We start from the raw sequence: 15,609 nt of genomic DNA, 5'->3' as shown, positions 1-15,609 counted from the left end.
TAAATAAATATGCGAAAAAATATTTTTTTTAAAAAAATATTAATAAAATATTTAAAAAATAATAAAAAAATATTATTACAAATTTTGTTAAACACAATATTTTGTTAATACTAACCACGGGTGAAAAAATAAAAATAAAATTTTCAAAATATTTTTGGAGGGAAAAAACGAAAGGCGTAAGAATATTTTTTAAGCAAAAAACGATATCTAATTTTTCTTTTAAAAAAGACCCCTTTCTTTGATTGGTGGTTACACCAAATCAGAGCGGTACCCGCTCTGATACCACTTGTTGGATCGTGAAAGCCGATAGAGGGGGGGTGAATATCGATCGAAAGATGAGAACGCAGCGGAAAAATGAAATCACAATGCTAACAAGAACTATTTTACTTGGTTCGGAGCCTTCGTTGACTCCTACTCCAAGGCCCGCACTCGTCGAGTGCTTTCGTTGAGTGATCCACTAGTAATCCAAAAAAGTTATTACAAGATGAAAGTACAGGAATGCTAAAAAATGAAGTACCAACAACAATTAAGGAAAAAGAAGAAACAGTGCGTTGTCGGAGAAGCTTCGCGGCGTCGCAGGAGCACAGCACGACAGAGCAAGTGTTGGATGGCGTGGTAGTGAGTTGTACTTTGATCCAGGGTGCACCCTCCTTATATAGGAGGCTCCGGGCTCCCGGGTCCCTTTCGGGCGCCTAGAGTGTGCGTATCCCAGCCAACCATAGAGCTCCACGTGGCGATGCAGTGAGGAGATAAAATTTGCACTCCAGGCACCCGTACCCCATTTTCCAGTAGCTTCAACTCCCTGCAAGAAAACGTTAGTCCGAAGCATAATGCAAATTACCCTGCAAAACAAAGTGTTAGTACAATTATAATAATTAAACAGAGTATTAATTGGATTACGTCCCATCGAGACCGGAATCTAGTCAAGATCTCAACTTAGAGTTCTGAAATGGTTCTAAGTTGGATCGGCGCCGAAGGTCTCTTCCCGAGAACGCGTCTTCACAGTCACTCCCCTCCCGGGGTCGGTGAGGATGGCAGCCGACGAGGAGAATCACCGCGACTGTGAGAGTCGAGAGAGCTAGGGCTTATTCAGTTATTCGCTTCGGACTTCGGATATCCTTCGGCAACGGTCGAAACGCGAGGAGGCGAGAGCGAACGTGAGAATAAAAATTTTATTATATATATATATATATATCTATATATATATATATATATATATATATATATATATATATATATATATATATATATAATAATAATAATAATAATAATAAGGAAAGGTCAGTAAGAAAAGGGGTCAATGAGCTGTGCAGTAAAAAATGAAATTGTTATCTTGACGGGCCCTCTAGAGCGACCCCTGACTATTTGAAAAGGAGATAAATTACGAGGGGATTCATCCAACAATAACAATATATGCAAGAAGAGGCATGAAAAATATGAAAGTATGTAGGGAGAAAAGCTATATTAATTCTGTATATCAAACAATAGTCAATTACAAGAATATATACAACTTCTCAATATATAAAATAAGGAAACTAAGACCTAATTTAATATGAATTAATTACATAGAATATATTTAGGAAACTACATTTAATTAAATTGATTTGGTCAATCAATCAGAATCATTTCGTTAATCAATTAGAATCATTTCTTTAATACTCCCCCTCAAGTTGGAGCATGGATGTCAAGAATGCCTAGCTTGTGAACAAGTGTGTAAAATGGAGATTCACCCAATGCCTTGGTGATTATGTCTGCGATTTGGTTTTCACTTGGCACATAAGCAGTCTTAATTTCTCCTTTTTTGATTCGCTCGTGGACAATGTGACCGTCTATCTCAATGTGTTTTGTCCTTTCATGAAAAATCGGATTGGCAACGATGTGCATAGCTGCTTGATTATCACAATATAAAAGTACTGGTTGTTAATGATTAATGCCCAAATCTCATAAAAAGTACCTTAGCCAAGTTACTTCACAAGTAGTGGAAGCCATGGATCTATATTCTGCCTTAGCTGAAGACTTAGACACAGTGACTTGTTTCTTATTTTTCCATGAGATAAGAGCTTTTCCAAGAAAAATACAATAACCAGTGACTGATCGTCGTGTAGAAATATCTCCACCCCAGTCTGCATCGCAGAACCCGACCAAACTTAAATCACCTTTAGATGGAAAAAATAATCCTTGTCCTGGTGTACCTTTTAAATATCAAAGCAATCGATGAACTGCATCAAGGTGAGGTTGTCTAGGTTCTTGCATAAATTGACTAAGAGTATTGACTGGAAATGAAATTTCTGGTCTTGTGATGGTTAAGTAGATCAACTTTCCTATCAATCGTCGATAATGCATCGGATCTTTGAGTAAGTTGCCATTATTTGAGGTGAGCTTCAAGGATTGTTCCATGGGAAACTTAGCAGGTTTTGCACTAAGCAATCCTGCTTCTTGAAGAAGATCGAGTGTGTATTTGCGTTGGTTGATGGAAATGACCATTTTAGAACGAGCTACTTCAATTCCAAGGAAATATTTTAACATTCCAAGGCCCTTCAATTTAAAGCAAGTTGCAAGAAAAGCTTTCACATTGTTGATGGCCATTTGATCATTCCCTGCTATAATCATATCATCAACATACAGCAAGATGATTGTAAAGGAATTCCCACACACCTCTGTGAAGAGTGAGTAATCAGCTCGTGATTGTTGGAAACCAAACTTGGTAATGGCAGAAAGAAACTTTTGAAACCATGATCTTGACGCTTGTTTTAATCCGTAAAGGGATTTATGAAGTCGACATACAAGTGACTCTCCCTGTCGACAAAAACCAAGGGGTGGTTGCATATAGACTTCTTCCATAAGGTTGCCATGTAAAAATGCATTTTGAGCATCCATTTGGTGAAGGGCCCAACTACGAACAGATGCGATAGCTAGTATGCATCAAAGAGTGGTGAGTTTTACAACTGGAGCAAATGTTTCATTATAATCAATGCCTTCTCGTTGGGTGTATCTTTTGGCAACCAGATGAGCTTTATATCTTTCAACAGTACCATTAGAGTTGTACTTGATCTTGTATACCCATTTGCATCCAATGGGGCGATGTCCTATGGGAAGAGGAACAAGGGACCAAGTCTTATTTGCTTCCAGTGCAGAAATTTCAGCATTCATCACTTCAATCCATTTTTGGTCTTTACAGGCCTTCTCATATATTTCTGGCTCGACCAAGTGAGAAACATTATAGATGAAAGTACAGTGTGAAGGAGAAAGATTACAATATGACACATACCTTGATAATGGGTGTTGAGTGCTGGATTTAACCAGAAGAGACGAGGTAGTGGCTGGCAAAGTATGGTTGACTTGATAATCTCGAAGGTGGGATGGTGTGCGACTAGGTCTAGTAGATCTTCGAAGTAGTGATTCTGGCTGTAGAGAAATTCCATTCGGCTGATGTGGTTGTTCTTGTGTGTTCGGGTTGTGTGTAGGCATGTTATTGGGTTGGAGGTCAATGTGGCTATGAGTAGGAATATTGATATCTTGTGTAGGTTGAGTGATTAAAGGTATCTCTATGTTGTTATCGACATGCTTTGGCAAAACTAGCATATCATCTTGGTCATTATATGACGTAGTTGAGTATGGAAAAATATTTTCATAAAATATGACATCTCGAGAAGTAATCAATTTTCTATTAGCTAAATTATAGAGAAGATCCCCTTTTTGCCCTGGTGGATACCCAAGAAAAATACAACATCGTGCACGAGCATCGAATTTATGAGTGGGTTGTAAAATTGTGGTAAAACAAAGACAACCATAGACCCGTAAGTGGGAATAAGAGGGTATTTTATTATGCAATTTTTCATATGGTGTTTTATTTGATAAAAGTGGTGTGGGTAAATGATTAACAAGATAACATGCTGCTTTAATGTGTTCCCCCCAAAATTTCAAAGGAAGATTGGCTTGAAAGCGAATGGCACGGGCTACATTTAAGAGATGACAATGTTTACGTTCAACTACCCCCATTTTGTTGGGGTATGCAAGTACAGGATCGATGAAAATTAGTGTCATTGCCATCAAAGAAGGTTTGCAAAGAAAGAAATTCTAGTCCATTATTAGATCTTAATGTTTTGACTTGGCGATTATATTGTGTTTTGACCCAAGAGAAAAAAATTTAATTGCAAATCTTAAAGCCCGTCGAGCGTTGAGATTCTGCCTTGGTGACCCGTCGAGAACCAATCCGATTTTGTGTCTTGGATTGTGCAAAATTCACAACATGTCCAGAATTATTTCTGTTGGTCGCCACGTCACTTTGTCTCTCATGTTATAAAATAAGTGCATGGACGGACCTTCCGGGTGTCGGGAAGAGGATTCATTAAAAGTATGGATCCTCGAATAATGGAAAAAGAATCATTCAAACCCATAAGGAATTGCATGACTCGTTCTTTTTCTTCTCTTTCAGCGAAGCCCTTGAGACCACCACAAGGGCAAGTAATTGGATCGTGGTATGAAGATAGTTCATCCCAAAGAGCTTTCATCTTGGTATAGTAGATTGACATAGATTGGTGTCCTTGTCGAAGTTCCGCAATTTCTTAACGAATTTCAAAAATTCGAGTGTCATTCCCTTGCGAAAATCTATCTTGTAAATCATTCCATACATCAGTTGCGGATTCTATATAGATAATACTACTGGCAATGTTAGAATCAACAGAGTTAAGAATCCATGAAAGTACCATGTGATTACAACGCTCCCGTGTTTGAAATGTATCATGATTTTCTTCCGACCTCTTGATTGTCCCGTTGATGAAACCAATTTTGTTCTTTGCACTTAAGGCAATGCGCATCACGCGACTCCATTGCCCATAATTATTTCCTTCGAGTGGTTTGGAGACGAGAATTAGAACGGGGGTGGTTTGAGTGATGCAAAGAGAGAGGATCCGATTGGTTGGCTCCCTTCTCCTTCGAGCTTTCTCCCATTATTGTAGCGGAAGTGTATTGTTTTTAGAAACTTGGCTTTGATACCATGAAAAATATGAAAGTATGTAGGGAGAAAAGTTATATTAATTCTGTATATCAAACAATAGTCAATTACAAGAATATATACAACTTCTCAATACATAAAATAAGGAAACTAAGACCTAATTTAATATGAATTAATTGCATAGAATATATTTAGGAAACTATATTTAATTAAATTGATTTGGTTAAACAATCAGAATCATTTCGTCAATCAATTAGAATTATTTCTTTAATATGGCATGTGTAACAAAGGGGTCACCTCACTTGGCCCCCATTGCCCCTCTATGTTGCACATGTTGGGTGTCTAGTATAATGACTATATATAAGTTAGCATGTACATTCCTATAAACTCCTTCGCGACCAACGTTATTTTTTAAAAAAAAAATATTTTATTTTTTTAAGTTTTCAATTATACCAATAAAATATTACTTTTAGAATTTAGAAATTAAGTTATAATATTAAATATAAAAAAATTTAAATCGAAAAAATTTTCGGGTTGTTGTCTTCCTATGACAACTTCGCTTCAACGGTGATGATGTCTCTGCCTCGACGACATGTGGATCCGGTATCATCCGCCCCTTCGACGACGGTTGCCTTGGCTACGACCCTCGCCTCCCATCCCAGCGCTTCGATTCGACGCCTTCTCCACCACTCCCCCTCTGAGGACGCAGATCCCCTCCTTTGATCACCTTCCACCGATTACCACGGCTTTGCTGCTGACGTAACCGCCAGCTCAGGCTTGGCAAGTGGCGGCGACAACATCCCCCTTCCCCCGAAGGTTACGGCTTCTCCTCGGAAGCGACCCCCTTCAGGATGCCCCAGGCCAATGGAACGTCCTAAGGCGTGGAGAACGGCGAGATTTTCACTTCGGATGCCGCCATCCTTCCAGATCCAGACAGGATACACCATGAGGAGGGTTTCATCCTGTGACAGTGGCGTCGGTGAGTCAGATTTTCTGTAGAATTTAAGATGGTTGTCTAATTTTTGTTTGATATGAACTTCAACTGTTTTCATCACAACTTTTTGATCAAAGATGTAACAATGTAAATTGATATGATGAACGCCCGTTGCCCACGGGTGACCAGTTGAAAGCTCTCAGATAAAAAAAACCCTTTCCCACCCCTGGCCATTTGGACGGTAAGCCAACACCCCTGCCCACTTGGACAGTAAGCCGAGTAAGCCGACCTGTGTCTTACCTTTCTTCACATAACTTGGGAGGACTATGAGGGCACTTAGGGTAAGCACCTTTGCTACAATCATGCCATCAACGTCCAATAAGTACTCCACTGGGAGCATTCATGTCATAGATTTTCCTCCAATTACGATTTTGCCACCAATGCCTTCTAGCTCAAGTCTATCTTATAGTGGCAAAAGACGAATACGCTCGCCCCAGCGCCATTGCCTACCCATCTCAGGACAAATATGGAGGAGGTAAATCACGGATAGCTACTAGCCTTTAGAATAGTGACTAGCATATAAAAGACTAGCTCAAGTCTATCTTGAACATTGAGTATGTCACTCTAGCATCTTTACATATGAGTTGTAGCAATGCGATTATTATTGTATCTCTTGTCTTCCATTGTTAAACATGGTAATTTAGGGTGGTTATCTAAATTTTATATAATGCGGAATGGCCAATTGATGTAGATAGAAGAGTAAATCGAGAAATTAATTTTAATTTTTTAATTATTTTTGTTGAGTTTAGTATTTAAGGTATTTTTAATAATTTTTATTTTGTTATATTTTTATATTTTGAGTCCGTTTGAAAATTTTAGGATTCCTTTCCTTTCTTTACCAGTTAAGGATTAGGGTCAGTATATTGTAATTTATTTCATTTCTTTGATCTTAATGTTTAGAATCTATATAAGGTCTGTTTTTGGCCATGCCGTTCTTTTTTCTAAAACTTCGAGTAGTTTTTGGACGTTTGTTTCCTGGTATTTGTATGTGAATCAACAGGTTTAAAAGATTGCTTTCAATATTCATATGCGAATCAAAGAATTCGATAGTCGCTTTCGGTATTTGTGTACGAATCAACGGAATCGATAGTTATCCATTGCATTAGTTTGATATCAGAGCTCGAGATCCCATGGATGATCGTCGTGATCGTGACAGATAAGTTCCGGGTAAGAAAGTCTCACACCGTAGTCGTAGCATCTAAGACAAGATACTTGAAGATCTACAGAGACGGTTATCCCAGCGTCTAGCGGCACGAGATCTTAAAGATTGTAAATTTTTTTATTTTGATTTGGATAAAAAAATTTTTTTGAGAAAGATATGGATAAAAAGATCAAAATAGTCATTGAGTCAACTAGTGAGTCAATTTTTGTTGATGATGAAATAAAGGAAGTTGTCAATGAAGTGGGTGATGTGGAGATTCAACTGATTTTAATAAGGAGGTCGAAGCGACTTTCCATCTGGCTCTTACTGGAGTCTGCGGTAATACTCCTCTTCTTGCTTGAGAGGTGTCAGATAACTTTGGTATTATTACATCATGCAGCATTCACCAGAGTTGCTGCACTAGTTCTACCAAGATGATAGCAGCATTCACCAGAGTCTGTCAACACTATTGATATGATCGATCACAAAGTTCTGCCGACGGGATTGGCGGTAAACGCACAAAGTTCTTTTGGAGGCGGAGAAATTGTGCTTGTGGCAGGGTATCTCATTGGGAACGATTATGTCAAGAACTTTATTCAATCCTTCTTCCTTGAAAAAAAAAAAAAAATCTCAGTTAGCCTCATTGATTATTTTTGGAATGATTGATCTGGTTCCATGAAAGTTTTCCACTGACTATCAAGGTAAATCGGGAAGTACACGCGGCGGTCAACCCAGAAGTCCAGCATCCTTCGATTACGCCCTTCATTTGGAGGAAAAATTTCTACAAATATATCGTAGCTGAGGTTCGAACCACGAATAACTGAGAGATAACCTGAATATTTTATCACAGTATCATGGTCCCAGAAACATTCAATCCTTCTTCCTTGCACCTTGAGGGAATGATTTTATGTCTTGAATGATGTGTTCAGAGTTGTGGAACAGGAAAGCCACCACCAAGAGCAGCAACAGCAGGTTATAGAAGTCACATCAATCCAAATCCTATATTCCTTAGAGCGGAGGCCTCAAATGTTGGAGGTTTTTATGCAGCAAATCGAAGGGGATAAGGTCTACTGTCTACTATCAATGAAGCAACTATCGTGCCCTTTGTTAGTAACCAACTAAACAATTTGGAGCTGGTTGTCAACCTTGCAAAACATAGAAATCAGTTGGCAGAAGCAGATGAACTCGAGGTCAAGTACAGCATCCTGCAATATCATGCTCATCGGCAGATCAACAAGGATTTCTAAAGTCTAGTGGATTTTGCTGATTCGAGGGTGGATCGACTCCATCTTATACTATTCTAAATTTAAGGATAAATTTTCTCCACGTAGGAGAGAATGATGTAGACAAAAGAGTAAATAAAAAAAAAAAATTAATGATGCAGACAGAATAACAAATCAAGAAAGTAATTTTGATATTTTTGTTGAGTTTGATATTCAAGGTATCTTTGATAATTTCTATTATATTGTATTTTTTATATTTTGAGTCCTTTAGAGATTTTAAAATTATAAGATTTTTTTCTTTTTAGGAAAATTATTTTTCTTTCTTTACAAATTAGGAATTGAAATACTATATTGAGATTTATTTCCTTTCTTTAGTCTTAATGTTTAGAACCTATATAAGACTAATACTAATTAGACAACATTGATTTTCTTTTTGATGTGATGATAAAGGGGGACCCACAAAGTGCGGGTCAAAGGACGGAAATAGTAGACGACGTAGAAGTCAAAGTCAAGGTGGTCAATGCCAGGATGTCAAAGGGCTCACCTATGGTGCCCGAGCGGAGGTCGACTACGATAGTCGATCGGTGCAAGCAGTGTCCGATCGGCAAGAGGCTTGTCCAAGCCAACCCTCGTCAAGCTTGGAATAATAGGACAAGATTGGTAGAATCTCACGGCAGATCGACAGAATGCTAAGGTCACCGAAGCGCATGTCCGAGCGAAATGAGATAAGCTACTATACCCAGTCACCACAAGGAAGAATAACCGAGGCCGATCGAGCGGAGGAGTCTCAATCGAACGGCTACCTCGCTTGGCAGAACAACGGGATAACTGTCGTATCTCTTAATATCCTTTTGGGAGATAGTACAATGAAACCTTCTACTATCTTGTCAGGGATATGCATGCCCTGTTAAGATATGATGTCAGAGGTACTTTCCCGACATGTCCTTTCATAGGATAAATTGGAGAACATGTCGACGACCAGTTGAAGAACGTGCCCACTGTGAAGACCTGATTTTGGACATGGTGATGGACACTAGTGGACATACCTTTAAAGGTTAAGTTAGGTTCAACTCCTAGAAATCTTAATATCATAAAATTGAACCTAAGTTTATGATTACTTTGTGTCATGTGTAGATTTGGATCTTAGGGATTTCAAATGTTAGGTCTAGTTACTCATATGTTTCTTCGATGCTCTTCATCATGAGAATTTATGAGTCACATATTAATTTTATGTGTTTTAAATTTTTATTCTAATTATATCTATGTTTTTCTTGATTTTTATCGAGATGACTTAGTGAGTCATATGTTAAAATTTTATGCCTATGTTTCTTTTGGTTTTATCATGATAACATAATAAGTCATGTGTTAATCCTTTTATGTAACTCGGACTTATTCTAGCTATGCCAATATTTCATGTGCTAAGTTGTAACGGTATGGTAGCCTTTCACCTAGCCTTTTTAATGAATAGATAACCTTTCACTTAGCCTTTTTAATATGGATTTATTTGATACAAAGAACAGAGAATTTGAATAGCCATAATCACGATGATTAATGGAGAATTCGAAAAGTCATCATAATGATAATTAATGAAGAATTTGAAGAGTCATCATAATGAAGGTTATAAATGAAGAATTTAAGGAACCTATAACTCTTCATCTTCTTAATTAATGAAGATCATAAATGATGAATTAATTGAGACCTTAACTCTTCATATTCCTTGGAGGCTATAAGTAGTCATCCTCGAAAAGATGCAAGAGGGAAATTCCTTCTATCGATTTCTCCCTCGTCAACTTCTTCTTCGTTGACCTTCCACCGGAAGAGATCGGGAGTGCTTCCAAGTCTTTGTCGATCCAAGAGGCTAGCATCTAACAGATCGCATCAAGTTCGTGATCTAGTACGTGTAGATACCGCTAGAGGAGTCACACGTGGGGCTCTTATCTGTCTATCTGTCTGTGATATCATTCACACCTATCGAGAACTCGAGTTGAAGCCAAGTTCTGATTAACAAGAGCAAATTCAAGTTTCGTGAAGTTTCTGGCCAGGTAAGTGGGCTTTTCGTTTCAAGTGTAGCTGTGGAATATGTTTACATTTCATCATTTTATATTTTAAATTCATTTCTTTTTATTTCAAGATGCACTGTTATGACTCAAGTTAGATATGGTAAAGGAAATTTTCGAAAGTATGATAAGATATGATAAGTTATGACCCTGATGCGGTGGGTAATAATAACCGATATATGATCTCACCCCTTAGAGGAATTACATATAGGGGACTAATCAGTAAAAGGAAATTTTCAAAAACATGATAAGATATGACAAGTTGTGACCCTGATGCGGTGAGTAATAATAATTGATATATGTCCTCACCCCTTAGAGGAATTACATATAGGGGACTGATCAGTAATACCATGGAAAACAAGATAATTAACAGTGCTATGTTTTTGATTAAGTGCTATGTTTTGGATTAATTTATGTTTTTGTCATGAATTTTGAATGTCTTGCTAAAAGTATATATTTTCGATTAAGTTATGTTTCTGTCATGTTTCATGAAATATGTTTTCATCATGAATTCTGAATATTTTGCTATATTTTATATTCTGTCATGCTATGTTTGATCGATCCTACTTACTGAGTGTTTTTCCAAACACTCACCCCCTTACTCTCATCCCCAGATAAAGATGAAAAATAAGTTGAGAAGGAGGAGCAAGAGATGTTTTGGGGCTGGTAATAAAGCCGTGTCCAAGTGATTCATCCTTTTAGTTCATGTTATCTTTATTTGTACGCTTTCACTTTTGGATTGTAAAGACAATATTTTCATTATAGTATTACTAGTTTGGTATGTACTTTATAAGACTTGTTGTTTTCGAGTATTTATATTCGTAAGCAATGCCGGTGTCACGTGCCTAGGTCACGGGGCGTGACACCCACGTCTCGAGAGAAGTGCGCACATCGTACACCAGAGCACTATATAAAGGAGTCCATACACCGACGAAGATACACGTTATTCACTATTCACGCCTGTGCCTACTATTGCGTCATCTTTTTTCTCGTTCCAGCGACTGACTTGAGCGTCAGAGGGCCAACGTCGGAGACCCCTTCCCTGGCTCAGCACTGGCATTTCTTGTGTTGCAGAGCGGAGCGACGTCTACATCCAATCAACGTGGCAGCCACATCCCCAGCTTGCTATCTCCACGATTTTCAGACATGATCACTTTCTTTGGGATTAATTAATGTTTGGGATAATTTTGATCAATATTAATTCGGTCACGCCATTTTTTTTCTCAAAGCTTCAAGTAATTTTTGGATCTCTATTTCCTGATATTCGTGTTAGAATGTATACTAAAAGTCTAGCTTTTGTAACATTTATTTGAAATAAGAATCACATTGGTCAAATGTCTATATTTATACTAAATGTAGTTATCAATTTAATTTATATTGTAGATAACATGGCGTAAGAAGACACAGAAGTTCATGTTATCAGTTCCTTATAAATTATAAACAGTTGCTCACAACCAAGATGAAATGGGACAAACCATTGGAGTGGTTGTAGTGTAATTAAATATTAGTTTACCTTGACTAATAAATTACACTAGTACACTATGAGTGTATTAAGCAGGACCATTTGAGGTAGTATCTTTTATACTGACTATATAAAAGAACAATACCTCTGTTATTATGAAAGTGTGTACTCTTAATCATGATATAATAACAAGCACATATACTTAATATTTATTTCTTTAATTTATCAAAGGGTGCGATTTAGCTCGTTAAATCAATAGGTCCGATAAGTTGGGAAATGATATTATTTATATGGTGTGTTGTTGATTATAAAATGAATCTGTGTCCTAGTAATCTAGGTTGATAATATCCCCTTGAGGAGCTCATAAGGATTGTCATGTAAACCCTGCAGGTGGATTTAGTCCGACATGACGATAAGGTTGAATGGTACTACTCTTGGAGCTAGATATTGATTAAGTGAGTTGTCAGTAACTCATTTAATTAGTAGACATTTAATATCTTAAACACAGGGAGGTTAACACACTCATGATAAGTAGGAGCCCATATAGTAATATGAGATTGGTGTGGTAGTGCAATAATAACTCTTTAGTGGGATGAGATATTATTGATGAACTTGAGTTGAGTATTCGGGGCGAACACGGGAAGCTCAAACTCATCGGGAGACCAAAACCAATTCCTCCTCTCGATCCCTATTGTAGCCTCTTATATAAAGCCTTATATCCACCCAAAGCCTAGCTTCTTAAGGCCCCAGTTAGGGTCGACCAAGCCTTGCTTGGAGACCAAGCAAGGGGCCAGCCAAGCTAAGCTTGGAGCCCAAGCTAGGGCCGGCCAAGCTAAGCTTGGAGCCCAAGCTAGGGTCGGCCAAGCCTTGCCTGGTGCCCAAGTAAGTGGCCGTCCACACCATGAAGAGAAGGAAATTTTATTTTGTAAAATCTTTCCTTTTATAGAGATCCATAAAAAGGATTTAAAAGGATGATTTTAATATAAAACTTTTCTTTTTTAGATCGGTCATAAAAGGAAATAAAAGGGAGTTTTTATTTTGTTAAAAACTTTCCTTTTATGTTGGTTTTAAAAGAGAGTTTTAAATTTTAAAATCCTTCCATTTATAAATTTTTACAAAGATATAAAAGAGAGATTTGAAATCTTTCCTTATTTGTAGTTATCTATAATGTGAAAGAAAGATTTTAATTTTTGATAAAACTTTCCTTTTGTAACCATGTTTTATTTTAAAGCTTATCTTTTATAGATATCCATAAAAGGATTTAAAAGAGAGAGATTTTAATTTATAAAACATTCCTTTTATAACTATCCACAAAAAGGATTTTAAAAGAGAGATTTTAATTTTATTTAAAATCTTTCTTTGGAAAATAAACAAGTGGTCGGCCATGTCATAGGAGAAAAGGAAGTTTTATTTTTGTTACAAAACTTTCTTTTTTTGCCAAGACCAAGGAATATAAAAGAAGATGAGAGAGTGTCTCACCTAACAACACATCTATTATTCCTCTCATTTCTTCCTTGGTGGTGGCCGACCCTCTTCTTCCCCTATTCTTCTTCCTTGGTGGTAGGCGACATCTCATCTCTAGGAGTTGTTGGTTGCCGTATCTTGTTAGAGGAAAAAGGAGAGATAGGAGACATTGTTTCTTAGCATCCCTTGGAACTTGGTTGGTGGCCGAAGTTCTTCATCTCTAGGAGATTGTTGGTGGCCGAAACTTGCAAGGCAGAAGAAGGCTTGGGTGGATTCTCGTCTTGGTAGATCGTCGCCCACACGATGTCCGAGATAAGAAGAGGAATACAATAGAAGATCAAGTTGTTTATAAGCTATGAAAGGTATAACTAGTTATAAGTTTCCGCATCATAACTAGTGCATCCTTTTGTATAGATCTTGTAAAACCAAACACAAGAGGTTATCGGTTTTTAATTATCATTTTTGTTATCGATTTTATGTTTTCGATTTTATGTTTTCGATTTTATGTTTCGATAATGTATTTCTATTGAGGTCTCTGTAGTTAAACCTAGTTTACTGTGAGAAGTTTAAATATCCGATTTCTAAAGGCTTTGTCTAGGCAGTGGTGGATGATCTCATACCCAAGAAGGTCTAGTGCCTCGCCATGTTTGGCCTGGAAGCCGATCCCGGGAATATATATTTGATTACTTCTGTAATATGGTTTAACTTAGGAAGATCACATCGGTTGAACTTGAAGTAAGAATGTTAAGTTTCGTTCCCAATTCAAGTTTAACTTCTAAAGGGAAAATTTGGATTAATAATGCTAAGCATTGCTTGCAATCTAAATTTAACTTTAGTAGAACACATGGATAGCTAGGATAGTTCTATGCTTGTACAAATTTTTGTACAGGGGAACTAGGACGGTATTTCGAGTAGCAACCAACAATTTATGCTCAAATCAATAGGTTTAAAAGATTGGTATTTGTGCACAAGTCAACTCATTTAATAATTGCTTCCGGTATTCATACGTGAATCAATTCAACCAATAATTATTTGCTGCATCACTAATGATGCAAACTTTTTATAACCTTCAGAGTCGTTAATCTACATAGGCAATGGATCATTTACTTGTGACATTAGCTAGGTTTTGTAAGTTTATCCTTTTGAACTAAAGCTGTTAATTCATTTACAAAATGGCTTGTGTTAACTTTACCTTGTTGTTGCTAGCTTTAATATACTTATAGAACTATGGGCTTTGGTGTGTATGTTTCATATTTCAAGAACTTTATTCTAACTTTTGAAGAAGTAATCCAACAAGGAAATTGCGATGTCAACAATCAATATTTCTTTAGTTATTGAGTTACTTTTGTACTGACTTGGTTGATCCTCAGCATGTTTGTACTTTCAATTGATATGTTAAAAATCAGACAAAATGCCATCCTTCTCGAGGAGAAGGAAAAGAAGGAAAAAGAGCTGAGAAATGAGATCATTACTGAAGCTGAAGATTTCATGAAAGCTTTCTATGAGAAAAGGAAATTAAACTGCGAAACTAGCAGGTCCAAAACAGAGAAAAGGAGGTACGTAGTGTTTTCTGTCTGCTCTCATGCCTTTTATCAGAAAAATATAAAAATATAATCTGAAGTTTCATTAAACAGCAGTTGTATCTGTCCAACCAGGTGAAGTTCCACTTAAATGCTTACCAACAATAATGGAAACCCCTCATGAGATAGCCAACATCGAGAAGAGAAGGAAGAAAGAGAAGGATACGAAGCCTCCAATTGTTTTGATTCAGGGACCAAAATCTGGAAAGCCCACTGTCTCACAAGGTTACGCCACATCTTGGTAAAGCTGAAACATAATCCGGCACCTCACATGAAATCCTCAACGTACCACCGGTTTCAGCTGAAGCCAAAGATGCCAAAGATGGAGCTTCAGCTGCAGTGAAAGAGCCATCTTCACCTGCGAATGATGCCAAGGCTAGTTGCCCTTCAGCCTCGGTAAAGATAGAGACATCTAAAAAAAAATTAATTGTGACAAAAGATGAATACGTTCGTCCTCAGCACATCCATCAACCCGTCTCAAAGCTAACACGGATAGAGACATCTAAACAACCAAGGCGCCTGAGCTGGTGGCCACAGCCAAACATCGCTTTTACTACTTATGTCTTCATTAAGGACTTCATTTGAGATTCGATCCTAAGATCTTATGTGACAATCAATTTGATACTTATCAACTCAGTTAAACTCGTATGGGTAGGTTGACCAAGTTAATAGTTATATGGATGATTATTTGATCTGATGTAAAATATTTTACTAGGTGTTTGACCAATAAAAAA

At 37.3% G+C, this 15,609-nt stretch overlaps 1 pseudogene; it reads left to right on the top strand.

Moving 5' to 3' along the window:
- The first annotated feature begins 5,547 nt into the window (after window positions 1–5,547).
- LOC121996559 lies at window positions 5,548–15,605 on the top strand (annotated as a pseudogene).
- The last annotated feature ends 4 nt before the right edge of the window (window positions 15,606–15,609 follow it).

The sequence above is a fragment of the Zingiber officinale genome, chromosome 1A, assembly GCF_018446385.1.
Source record: "Zingiber officinale cultivar Zhangliang chromosome 1A, Zo_v1.1, whole genome shotgun sequence".
NCBI lineage: Eukaryota > Viridiplantae > Streptophyta > Magnoliopsida > Zingiberales > Zingiberaceae > Zingiber > Zingiber officinale.
This window is presented reverse-complemented; position numbering and strand designations above follow the sequence as displayed.